This window comes from Equus przewalskii, chromosome 1, assembly GCF_037783145.1.
Source record: "Equus przewalskii isolate Varuska chromosome 1, EquPr2, whole genome shotgun sequence".
NCBI classification, from domain to species: Eukaryota; Metazoa; Chordata; class Mammalia; order Perissodactyla; family Equidae; genus Equus; species Equus przewalskii.
In genome coordinates, this window is record NC_091831.1 from 139,479,113 (window position 1) to 139,492,454 (window position 13,342).

The 13,342-nt window shown below is 46.5% G+C and overlaps 1 protein-coding gene across 2 annotated transcripts in view; it reads left to right on the forward strand.

Moving 5' to 3' along the window:
* The window catches only part of CYP19A1 (cytochrome P450 family 19 subfamily A member 1), a 111,215-nt gene that overhangs the window by 19,138 nt on the left and 78,735 nt on the right, over positions 1 to 13,342 (forward strand). Inside the window, exon 2 of one of the 2 annotated variants that reach the window (XM_008513835.2) lies at positions 2,277 to 2,333. The exons of the other annotated variant lie outside the window; for it this stretch is intronic. The gene's annotated coding sequence lies outside the window, so the exon portion shown is untranslated. The remainder of the gene's footprint in view (positions 1 to 2,276; positions 2,334 to 13,342) is intronic. 2 annotated transcript variants of the gene reach the window in all.

Below are 13,342 nucleotides of genomic sequence, written 5' to 3' on the forward strand. Positions count from 1 at the left end.
ACGTTATTCTCCCATTTTATCGAATTAGAAACTGAGGGAGAGTAAAGGACTGTCCAATGCCGCCCAGCCTCCCTGTCCACTGTCCTACACATCCTGTGTATGAGCCAGAGCAAGTCCAGGGGACAATCATGATTGGCAGGCGTTGTGCTGGGCACTTCACAGATGTTGCATTTTATCCTCACAAGGACCTTATCGGGGTGGGTACTACTATTCTCTTTTCACAAGTGAGAAAAAGACTCAGAGAGGTTAAGTACTTATCCCAAGGTCACCTAGCCAGGAAGTGACAGAGGCAGGATCCAAACCTAAGTCCGTCTGACACCAAAGCGTCCTCTCTCCACCTCTCCAGGTACCTAAGCCAGGTGAGAGTTGAACCTCCTTTCCCGATTCAAGTTTTCAATGCCAAGGTGGGAAAGCACGTGATTCAGGGAAACAGTTACAGTGAGGTCGTGTGCCCCAATCCTTTCCCAACCCCTCTTGGGTGATCCTTGTGCGGTTTTTAGAGATGGGAAAACTGGGGTCCAGAGACGAGCGAGGGCTTCACAGGGCACCATGCCACCACTCTATTTTCTCATCCTTTTGGCCCACTCCATGCCACAGAGACATGGCTCCCGGGGTTCAGCCCATGACCCAAGCTTGGTGCCTACAGTCTGCTCCCCCCACCCCTAGCTTTCTGTTCCATGGCCAGGACTACTCAGCTTTTGATTCAGTTTGAATGAGTCATTAAGTGTAAAACAAAGAAGAGAAGGCTTATTCCCTTGCTAGATGAAATGAACCCACCCACCTTTTGACTTCTTTTTGTTCTGCAATGATGACAGTATGAAATGACTCAGATTTGTCACACTCAAAGAGACTACTTTGTATTTTTCTTGAAAATGAAGAGACAATGTGTGAATAAATGAGCCGAAAATGGCTCCCGAAGGGAGGAAAGGATGACCTCCGGGCACGTCAATGCAGAGTGGAGGCTGAATGAATGTGCAAGAATGGGAGGCAACAGCAGCAATTCCTTGGCAGAGAGGAGAGCTGAGTGGAAGCAGATGTGGGGGCCAAGCAGCAAAGCCCTTCAAGGGCACTCACTAGCAAAACCTGAAGAAGCTACCACGGATCTCCAAGCCTGCTTGTAAATCCAAGCACATTCACAGGCAGCTGGAGGGAGTGGAGGAAAGGTATTTTTAAAAGAGTCATCATATGCGGGGTGGGGGATGGAGAACTTTCGGTTTCTATTACCTCTCTGCTCCAAGCAGCCTGGCCAGGGAAAATCAGGGCCTGGGAGAGGGGCAGAAATGTCTTGGAGTCAACTCTCAACACTGTGCCCCTCTTGGGAGGAATGAGCTGAGAGGATCTAGTCTACTATAGTCTGCCCTTCAAATGTGGGGTAACTGTCCCCTCGCTCAGTAGCCACAGCTCATCTTTGCTCTGGCATTGCCCAGGGACTCTTGTTCTTGGTGGTGGGAAAGACGACAGAATTGGAAGTCGGAAGAGTTGGCCCTTTCTCCAGCTTACCGCTGGATGGTCTGGGATAAAACTCTCAACTTCTCTCAGATTGTTTCCTCTGAGGACACAGGAGGTGATTGCTACCACCTACCTCAGAGGATGGTGGTTGGGAGGATGAAATGAGATGCTGCATGAAACGAGAACAGCTCTGTTAACTGTAAGATACTGTACACATGGTAGTTATTATTGTGTTTCCAGACATAGAATTAACATTCTGACAGACTTGACATCAAACTAGAAATCTGAGGCAATGGGGGCATTCCGCTCAATTATTTAGCCTCTGAAAAACATGATGAAATTGGAAATGCTTTTATTGAAAGTAAAAAGTTTTCTGCAGAGCTTCCTTTCCTTTGCAATCAATTCCAGGCTCCCCATGGTGCTCAAAGGGCTCTGTAGGAAGCTGCTGGGGAAAGCCAACCTCCATTCTGGTTACTATGAAACTCCATTTTTGGTTCTATGAGCATCTCCACTTCAGTTACTTGCACTATTACAAAGGGTGGAAAGACTTCTTGGCAGGAAAGTGGTTTCTTGTTTTGTAGCATTAGGGTTTGATAAATGTTATCATTTTTTAACAGAAAAAGTCCACGTAGGAGCTGATAATGGGTGTTATTTTAGAGCTGGGAGAGACTTAGAAGACCATCTAGTTCAATCCTGACATTTGCCAGATGAGGAACTGAGGCCCAGGCAAGGGGGCTGATTTGCCCTGGGTCTCACACTTGAGTCAGTGAGCCAAGATTAATCCCCAGGTGTGTGTTCCTATTCATGTGCTCCTTCCCTTACCCCAGGGTCAAAAACTCAGACGTCTTCAGGATCCAAGCAGGTGAGGAGGACGGCTTTGGCGGGTAAGACAATAGGGAGTGGTGGGATGTTCAGTTCAGTTTTAAGTTTATCCTGTTTGGGTTTTTCCAAGCTAGTTGAATCTGCAAATTTATGTCTTTCACCAATTTGGGAAATCTTCAGCCATTATTTTTTCAAAAATTTTTTTCTAGACCAATCTTTTTCTTCTCCCCTAAAAATTACAATGACATGAATGTTAGACCATTTGGATATTGTTCCACAGATCCCTGAGGTTCTATTCATTATTTTGCAAAAACTTTCTCGTTCTTCGGATTGGATAATTTCAATCAATCTATCTTCTAGTCTGCTGACTCTTCCCTCTGTCATTTGCATTCTGCTATTGAGCCCATCCAGTGAATTTTTTATTTCCAATATCACATTTCTCAGTTCTCCAATTTCCATTTGGCTTTTTTTGATAGTTTCTATTTCTCTACTGACAACTTCTATCTTTCCATTTATTTCAAGAATGTTTACCTTTACATTATGAACGATGGTTATAATAGCTGCTTTAAAATATTTTTTTCTAGTAATTCCAACATTGTCTTGTCTTTTTTCCTTGAAGGTTGGTCAGAATTTCCTGGTTCTTATCACGTTGGGTAATTTTAGATTGTATCCTGGACATTTTGTATGGGATATTATAAGACTCTGGTCCTGTTAAAATCAGAGCATGTTGTTTTGTTTTGTTTTGTTTTAGCAGGCAATCAAAACAGTTCAGTTCAAACTGCACGTTCTGTCTTGTCTTCTGTAGGTAGTTCAGGTTTCAAAGGCTTTGCTGTGCTGTTCGGCACATGCGTTCCTTGGAGGTAAGCCTAGTACTTACGTTGCTTCATACACAGAATCCCTTTACCCCACTTTTTCCTCTGCAGAATTTCCCTCACATTCTTCACCTCCTAGGATCCCCTTTCCCTGATCTTCTGGCTAGAAAGATAGGGATCTCTCTTAGAGTTATAGCCCCTGATGATGTCACAAAGTTTCATGCCACTGGGCCTGCTCCAAGGGCAAAATGGCAAGAGAGAAGAAAAAGAAATGAGGACTCTCCTCATACTCCCCACATCACAGGGGCCCCATTTCTAGGTTCCTCCATCCAGAGGTACAGGTTTTCTCTCAGGGATTTTAGGTGTCCATGCTGCTGCCATGATGGTGGCAATGTAGTTTTGGAGCTGCATCTGGCCTTCCGGCTAGGCTGAGAGAGAAAAAAAAAATGAGAAAAAAGAACAAGGATTTTCCCCACACTCTCTGGATTGAAGGAGCCCTTTGTCCAGGTCATCTGGACAGGAATAGGAGCTGTTCTTGGAGTTGTTGCTCTTCATGACTTCTGTGCAGTTTCATTATTCAGCTCACCTTTGGGCCAAAGCCGGGAGAAAAATTCCAGGAAACTCGCTGCCACCATACTGATAATCCATCAAGTTTTGATTTCTCTCCCCAATACACCTGCTTTTATTTACTTTTTCAGAGTCCTATTTAATTGCTTTGTCATATTTTTCCAGAGGATTTAGTGGGAAGGATAGAGTGCAGTGCACTTCTTCCATTTGGTTGGAGCTGGAAGTCTAGCAACACCCTTGGAATTTGGTTGGTGTCCCCCTAGGACTTACTGGTAGAGGCCCACTGAAAGAACCTGTACTGGGGGATCCCATATCCCCAGGCCAGGTGGTGCCAGGACCCAGGGATCTATGACTCCAAGTTTTCTATATTACTTGGGTAGATACTTGATATAGATGTTCACTCAACAAAGATATATCGGTTGACCTTATGTGCTATATCCTGGGGATACAAAAAAGGCTAAAATATGATCTTTCCCCTCAAGGAGCTCATAGTCCAGTGGAATAAAAGGAATTTGGGCTAAAAATTCAGGATCCAAGCTGGGAATCCTTCTCAAGGCCTCTCAGGGGCCCTAGAACCACAACACATTGTCTGAGAGCATTTCCCAGCCCAATTCTGGGGCTTGCCTTTCTAGAAACCATCTTTGATTGCCTCTCTCCTCTGAGAAGAACCAAGTGTAAAGCACTTCCAAAAAGCAGTGTATATAAAGCGCTGCTTTTAGTTTTGTGAAATCTACAAAATGCTGAGATTACTCTGGGTAACAGTCTTCTTGCCTACTAAACATAGTCTTAGAGAACACAGTCTGGTTCAGGGCTCCAGAACTCAAACGGGAAGAGTTTGGAAAGTGTCCAGAGTAGCACTTGAAGTGGAAAAAGGATAGAATCTGATATTTAAAAAAAAAATGGGAGTAGGAGAAGCTAAGGCCATCTGCCAAGGAGATGCTCCTTCATAAGGAAGATTAACTGTCTCCCCCAGCCCACCTCTGCTGCCTTTTCTCTTTGAAGGCACTTATTTTCTCTTTCTACATCGACATAATACCTGAGCATTGAATCTGGGAAAGGAGATAAAAGGCAGGAAGAAGAATTGGGGTCAGCCATTTAGCTAGTGCAAGTAGCTGCTGCTTGCGATCACTCTGACTTCTGGGAAGGCTTAGACCCTTTTAAAAAGTTTGCCTGATTAGTTCAGGCCGACCCAGGGTAACCTCTCTTTTGTTAACTAAACCCAACGATTTGGGACCTTGCACGTCTACCAAATCCCTTTTGCCATATAAGGTAACAATCACAGGAGTGAAATTACATTGTATTCACAGGTCCTCCTCACTCTCATGTTCTCATTCAATGGGGCTCAGGCTTCCATTTAACCTTTTGGCAGAATAGGTCCAGATAACTCCCTTCATTGTCCTGAGCCCTTATCTCAATGTGGCTTTCTGGCTTTCCTCTCTGGCTCCCTCATCAGCCCCTCCCCAGTGTACCTGGTGAATGAATGTGAGTGTCCCTGCTTTGTGACCCGCCTCCCTTATTTCCTCCCCATCCCCTTGTCTCAAGCAGAATTGGGAACTCTCTGTATTCCCTAATACCCCATATGGGCCTCTGTGCCAGTGCTCATCTGCTGGACCATGACCTTGGTGCAGCTGCCTCTCCTCTTGGTTCACCAGTCTCTTCAGGGTGGGATCTATCATGTCCATTGCTGTCATCTCAGAGCCAAAGCACAGTGAAAGTCACATCCTAGATGCTCAGGAAAGGTTGGATCAGCGAACGGAAGGCCCAACAGCAGGCCCCAGAGAGAATGTGGGGATATGGGGGAGTTGTCAGCTAGCCCAGAGCGTAGAGGTGTGAAGACAGCAGTGGAGGACAGTAAACAGCACTTGCTTCATACGTCAAGTTCATGTTGTCTGAATTCGGTTTTGAGACAATCCTAACCATCTGACTATTTTCTCCATTCTTCCCTGCTGTCTAAGATTCTCCTAGTCATATGACATAGGCCATTCCCTTATCATTCTATTCTTGAGAATCGTCCAAAGTTACGTTTTCCTGTAACGCATTGAAGAGTTGATACTCACGGGCGAGGTCCTACGTTGAAGAGAAGCAGCCACTTGGGGGGTAGTAAACTACCTATTTTGAAATTGAATCCTAAAGCTCGCTTTGTAGAATGACTGCTTCTGCATCTTTTTAAAAATAAATGTAAACAACTTGAATGTTATGATGAGAGTTTTCTCTTGAAAAAGACACAGAGGCATTGCCATGTCACGGGGAATTTCATGGCTTACGGAGATTCTCTTAGAAGACTTTCTAAGAGTAATAACTTCGACTATCTCTAGTCTACTTTTCTTTCTTCAAAGCAAACAAAATTAACTATGGAAGTAGTATTTGGAAAATGCATATAATGTGAAGAAAATAAACGTTCCCCATAATCTCACCACCCACTAAAAACCATTGTTAACACGACTTGTGTTGAAAACAATAGGGAGAGAGTCTTGTTCCTGGAAAGGACTGCTGTCTCCCTTCAAAACTTTGCAGCAAACTTTAGCTTAGTGATGCTGAGTGAGGAGGAGCACAAGTCATGTAAAGGTGATTTTATTTGGCAAGATTTACTTCCTGGCTGTCACCTAAAGGGAGATGACCAGGGAGAAAGTGATGGTTTCCACAACACCCCCAAGACAGGGGATGCACCTGTGCCAATCCAGCACCAGGGAGAGGGCCAGAGGGGAACTTCAACTCAATGTTTATGGAGCCCTCCATATACCTCCCAATGCAGAAAAACAATAAAAATGTTCATTTTTGAAATCATTAACTAAGTAAATACAACATCAATATTTATCTTAAACAAAGTTGCCCTTAGAGCACACACAAGGTTTCTAATGACTTCTGCCTCCCCCCATCCTGTATTTTTCTCCCTGGCCTTATATTTTTCTGGATTTTTCTGCTGCAATTGGTGAGCTCGGAAGAGCTGAAAGCACCACTACTATCATCGCCCCTCCCCGCCTTTTTCATTTGAACACTCTCTGCATCCTGCACCCGACCCTTTCCTCCACACTTGCTGCTTTGCACCACCCTGTGATCTTAGGCCCCACCTCTCCACTCTCAGCCTGAGACCTTCCGGCTCCCAAGGAACGTTTCCTCTTACTGACCTACTAACACCTGCAATTGCAACTCAAAGCTGAATTCATCATGGTGTCTCCCTTCAACTCGCCCCTCTCTTTCCTCCCACTGCATCTTGCCATCTAACCAGCTCCACTTCTTGGTCTCTTAGAAAGAACCTCTCTTCAGTCATCGGCTATTCCTTGTGCACACACATCCTGATGGTTTTTGCCTCCTTGTCTTTGCTCAGAGTGTTTCCACCACCAGAGAGGCAGATGATTCAAAACCCGTGTTGACACTTCCTTCCAGAAACTCTAACAAACCCATCTACATCTCCTACTTGGCACTTCAAGCACTCGTGTGTTTAGGATGGGCTGTGTGTGTTTTCACGTGTCTACGTTGTTTGTATTCTTAACTTATTAGTGATGACAATAATGAGAATGATTACTACTTATTTAAGGGCTACTATGTGCCAGGACATATATCTTTTTAAAAGGGCACAGGCAGAAAGAGAAGGAAAGTAGCTCAGAATACTAAGGGGCTGTGATTGAAGGGCTGCCAAGAAACAGCCCTCCTCATTCCCCAAATTGCTCCCTTGCCCAGCCTGTCATGCCTAAATCCTCTAATAGGAGCATACGTCATTAGAGAGCATACGTCATTCTCAACCTCACCTCCTCTATCTCTCCCCCCAGCCCCCAACTCCACCCCCACAGTTCAGTGCAAAGACTTCTGGGAGCAGCAACATTCTAAGCTGTTAACAGCTGAGCCTTCCCAGAGAATTCTGTCCCACAGTGACAGTTGGCTGAAGAGAGTGAAAGAGAGAGGTCCTGTGGGAATGGGTTGGGAGTGAGAAGGGGAATGGTCAGCCATTGGAAGAGGTAGACTCTAGGCCTGGGCTCCTCCCAGCCTGCTTGGCAGAGCATGTTGTGCCATGTTTAGAGCCTCACTCCTTCCTCAGCCTTTCCTGCATGCCTCCAAGAAGGTCCACCGGGCTCAGCCCTGCAGGGGACCCTGAGATGAATCAGACATGGATCCTGCCCTCGAGGAGCTTACTGTCTAGTGGTAGAAAGTGCCAAGTACCATAGCAAAGGCAATTCCAAGGACTGTGGAGCTTAGAAGAGAGAAAGATGCAGGCTGGACATCACGAAGGCCTGTCAGAGGAGGTTGCATTTGAGCTGGTCTTCGGAAGATGACAGGGAACTTTCCACAGGCAGACATTGGAGGTGGTGCTAGTTATGGTCACGGACACTTTCAGTCCAAGACTACGGTCTGTAGAGGATGGGTAGCTGGAGAAAGCTGAGAAAGAGGCCAAGGAGACTCTGGGTATGTTCTCTAGTATGAGGACACCAAGGATGATACTTTGCTTCTTTTAACATTTTGCCCAATGTTGCCCAGATGAAAATAGGCCATTGTATAGGGAGTAAATCCTACAGGTTGAGAACTCCCAGTTGGAATGAGAAGTGCTCACTGAAGGCAGTTAAGCTGACCCTCAGCCCCATTATTCTATGAGTCTGTGATTCAGAGGGGGAGCCGATGACATACTTCTGGGCCCAGGCAAGGTCTCTCAGTCAGTGAATGCCCTCAAGTGAGCAATGATGCTTCACAGCAGAATGGGAGATGGCACCCCAATGAGTGATATATGCTTAGGACTGTTCACTTGAATTTGTAAGAGTGTCAGGTTGATGTTTAGTTCACGTCTGCCAATGGAAACAGTATGGGCACATGTTTTGAAGAGTCTGTAGGCAGAAGTGAGAGAAGAGAAAGGGAGCTGACATTGGGTGGGGAGGAGATGGCAATGAGCTGCCTGAAGAGAATCAAAAGAATGGTCAAGAAGGGACAACTGAGTGATATAAAGATTAATGGGAAACTTATTGAAGAAGTCTCCACTTATATTGAATCCAGTTCTTTTTCTCTTTGTTGCTGTTTTAGAATTGTAGTTCTACTGTTTTGTGGAGCTTACAGAAGGGATCTTGGGAAAATTTTTCTTTGGCAGGGAAATCATTACCCAAATCTTACTCTTTTAAAAATGTTTGTACAACTTTCAAGAACAATTTTTGTTTCGTGTTTGGTGGCATCGCACCCTTTGGACTTTCGATTTTAGGCCCAAACATAACCAGTATTTCCCCAGGATTTAAGTCATTCCCAATGGTCTGTATTCAGCCAGCAGTAACCTGAGCCTTGGAAACACAAAGCAACCCAATGATATTTTATGGAAAATAAGCTGGCAGAGAAATCAGATCTAGTCAATCAAAGAATGAAGAGTGGAAGTGTCAGGCCTGAGAGAGCTATTGTAGGTCTTGGACAGCCAGATAAGGAAGGAAGACAGGCATGTGGGTCAGCCAGAATAGGGCCAGCACGCAGTCTGTGGCCTCTGATCCTAAGAATCCTCAAGAGTGGGAAGGGGACATTCATTCCTTGCTTGACCTTTTATAGACCTAGCTCAGCAGGAGGAGCCTTGACCCTAGAGGTGTAGCCCCTGAATCTAGAATGAGGTGAATCTTGCCTCTGGTCAACTCGGGACCTGAAAAGCTGAACTGCCCTAATTTGGAAAGGAAGCTTTGTGCCCTCTCAGTTTTACACTCAGTGTCCGCCCTTGTGGGGTGAGAACTACCACAGAATAGTGCAAATCGTCTCAGGGTGTCACAGCAGCGGAGGCAAACGGCAACAAGTCCGGTGTGAGAAATTCCATTTGGGGATTTTCCCACATCAGTATTCTTTCAGCCTCCAAACTCAGTCTTTACAGCCTGTCTGCCTCCTGTCCTTTGCCTCAGAAGTCCAGCTTTCCTGTGCCCCTTCCAAGCCCAAGCGAAACCTCTTTAACCCTTAATGTGGCAGGTCCTTTTGTGTCTGATTTCTCTTCTGACGGCTTCCGGCTCCCCTGGTCTGATGGCGTTCTGTTCCCTGGGGAGGGGGTTTCCTTTCTTCGCTTTCTGTTCACTTCTCTTCGCCTCTGTCTCCTTCCTGCTGTTTCTCCAGTCACACTTTGCTGGCCTTCAATCATACTGTGTCCAAGTCAGTTTGTCCCCTACTATTGTTTTCTGTTTCTGGGGGTGATGATTTTCTTAAGGTTATATTTTTTAAACAAACATAGTTGCACTAACAGGGATCCTTGATCATTTGATGCACTGAAAAGGCCTGGAAGATGGAGATAATTTGAGGGAAAGTCTGTTCCTTGTGGGAGGGAAAAGCAGCAGGAGCTGGTTCCCAGTGTCAGGCTAGAGGAGGAGCCAGTGGAGGTACTGCCCAGCCTCTGCAGAGCTCTGGCACAGGAGTTCTAGCGCTCCAGGCCTGGCAGGTATCCTGGAGCAGGTCCTTTAGCATCTTATTTCTGAAACTCTCTGCCCTACTTCCAGGAGAGCAAGGGGTCAGTTTCACCCAATGTTGTCATGAGTGACTCAAACCTCTTTCTATTGCACCCCACCATCTTGCCCGGAGATGATCTCCTATGAAAACACTTGAAAAGCACCGAAGTGATTTCTAGAGAGTCCTAGCTCTCAGTGACAAGCTAAGAGGCTGTTTGTAGCCCTTCTTGTTAGTTGTGGTTTGGGGTACAAGCATAGAGCCCTCAGCAACTTATGTAGAAAAATGTTGGAAGATTCCAAAGAAGCCTAGACAGGGAGTAAGTTGAGTTGAGATCCTGGAGTTGCCTTTTAAGAACTGCCTCGGGGGTCACTTCCCCCTCAAAATCCTCTTCACTTACAAACTGGAGGAGTATGTTTGTGGTTGTGTGGTCTGTCCTGCCTCACTGGCTGCTTCTCTACCCTCCCTGCTGCTCGGATGGGCTGTGCATTCTCCTGCCTTGACATAGAGGCAGCCCACGAACAAAAGCCCTCCCCTTGCCTGTTCTGAGCAGGGAAATCCTACCTCTTCTCTGGCCCCACTCAAATGTCACCTCCTCCACGTCCTGTGGAAAGTCAACATTCCCTTCTCTGGGCCCAACGACCATTTGGTTGGTTGCTCCTCTAAACCCCAAAAGCTGGAGAGCATGTTAGTGAAGGTTTTGTCTTCCCTACCAGGCTGTAACATACAAGTGAAAGGAAGATTGCTGAGCCCCAAGTCTATGACAACCCAGAATGGTTTTTTCAGCCATTAAGTTCCTATAAAGGGGCTTCTCATTGTTCTCTCTCTCTGTGGGGAAGTGAGGCACTGTCAGGTCCCCAGATGTAGGATTTGAGCAGCTGTGCCAAAGCAGCCCTGACCACATGGCCCATCTTTTCCACACTCCAACTGACCTGAACAAAGGCTACTTTGGGAACAGCTCTGTCCTAAGAGCCACTAAGAGCTGTGGAGGCAGGAGTTGGGGAGAAAACACAAACGTCAAAATTCTTGGATGATCTTGGGTAGCAACTGGCCAACTAGGGGGTGAGAATGAGTGATAGAGCTTTTCACCTTTGGGGTCAGCAGCCTGCCTGGCTGCAGGGAAGGAGGCCAGAACATCTGTCAGCTGGGCAGCAGCTCCTGTGAAAGAATCACCTTTGTCTTGTTGGAGGCTGGGATGAGTGTATGTTTATTTGCTCAACAGAAAGCCATGTAAACCAGGGACCAAAAGGAAACCTTGCTGATGGCAAGAAGCCCAGTCACTATCAGACTGAAGATGCCACCAACAATGGAAAGGAGTACCCGAGGGGCTCAGGAGGAAGGGTTCTCTGTTTTGGCAGAAGGCCCTTCTCCTCTCTATGGAGACTTCTGAGGCAGAGGATGGAGGGAGCCAGGAAAGGCCCCTTGCTGGCTCCAGGAAACCTACATGGAGCTGACAGAGGGGGCCTGGCCCCAGTCCCCTCCCTTCCCACCTTCCTGCTAGCCTGGGAGCAAGCTCACATTTGTAGTCGGCTCAGGGCTCGGTTTCTGATTTGAAGAAAAGCAGCGATGCATTATCCCAGGGGGGATTCTTTGCCCTGGACCCAGCTCCTTTTTCTTACTTCCCCCAGCCCTGCTGGCTCTCTCTCAGCGAGAGCTAAAGTGGGGCAATGATCATTAGCAGTTGAGCAGTTTGTGAATCAACACACTACCAATGCTGAGAGTCGCTGAGAAAGCAAGGATTCAGGGTTTCAGGAGTAGATGATACACAAGATTGACGGGTGTGGGAGGGAACGTTCTGCACCCCCGTTCAATAGAGGAATCCCTTGAATTTCGTCATAGAAATGGCAGAGCTGGAAGAGTCCTTAGAAACCATCTATTCCATTTTTCTCCTCCCTATATAGTTGCTTCCCTTCTACAGATGAGAATGTAAAGCTTATGGTAATTAGGGAGGATCCACTTACTTAGTGCCAGGAGCTAAAGTGCCAGGGAGAGAAGGTGGGTCTTCCTGATTCCCACGTGAATGCTCTTTCCACAAAGACATAGTGTTTCTGGATTCCTTTATGTTAATTTCAGTGATAAACATGAACTCTTAAAACACAGGCTCATGACATTCCTCCAACTGAACACCTTATCACCACATGCACCATGAGGTGGTTATATGACTACTTTTCATCATCACTCAAGGGCATAAATGGTAGTAAAATGTCAATACAACAGCTAAAACACTGGTTTATTACACTTTATTTTTATGGCACGGGCTCCATAGAACTTTAAATTATTCTACAAACTCTAAAAAAAGGTAAACAAGCCAAAAACATAGAGTGACTTAAATGGCACTTGGGCATTAGATCTCAGTCAACAGTCAGTGGACAGAAAAGCTTGTACTATCAGCTGGGACATAGCCCAAATCAGTAGGGAAGGGCCATTTGGTTCTACGCTACCGCAAACAGTAGCTACATCCCAGCTGGTGGGTCCTCCCTGGCTCTTAATGCGATTCTCCTCTCCAGCTCCTGCTTTGCTCTCTGGGGTTGGTTCTGTGAGGAGGGGCTGGAAGGTCGTCTTTCTGCCTCTAACTCATTCTTCAAGGCACAGCTCAAATGTCTTCTCTGTGGAGCTTTCCTGGGTCCTCCCCCCATTTCTCAGAGTGGTCCAAACCTTCCCCTATTCTAACGCCCTCATGGTGCCCTGCCCACAATGTCCCTTAGAGCCACAGGGGAAGGCGACCGTGCTGGCGGTGTTCTTGTTTGTAATTCCCGACCTTTCAGCCTCAAAGACTCCTGTGAGAATTTTAGTGCCAACCTGGGTAGAATTGGGACTCCCACGAGGTCTGGTTCACGAGAGACAAGATGCTACTCCTGGGTATGGACTTTGAACATGCAGGTGAGGGACCTTGCAGAGCAGTGAAGTTATTGCAAGCCTTGTTGAAATCTTGGAGGCTGAGGTGGAGCGCCTGGGCCTTGGGACTAACCCCTGGGTCATTGGAAGAGAAGCTCCTCTTGGAGCGGACGGAGAGGCTGCAGCAGCAGCTGAGTCATACAATCAGAAAGATGTTAAACATTTGAGGCAAACAGCCATTATTACAAAGGAGAAGATGTACTCTACCGCACATACTCCCAGTAGACCTAGCACGTTGGGTCGACGCCACCCTTGTTTATTGTTTGGCTTGAGGCTTGCCTGTTGGGAAAGAGGGATTTGCCATAATCCTGAGTTCGGGGCAAGTAGGGATGGGAGAGGGTTTGTTGGAGGTTTGGAGACTGGGCCTCTCTCTTGTCTTGGCTCTGCTGCTAGTGGGCTGTATGGCCTTGGGCAAATCTGAT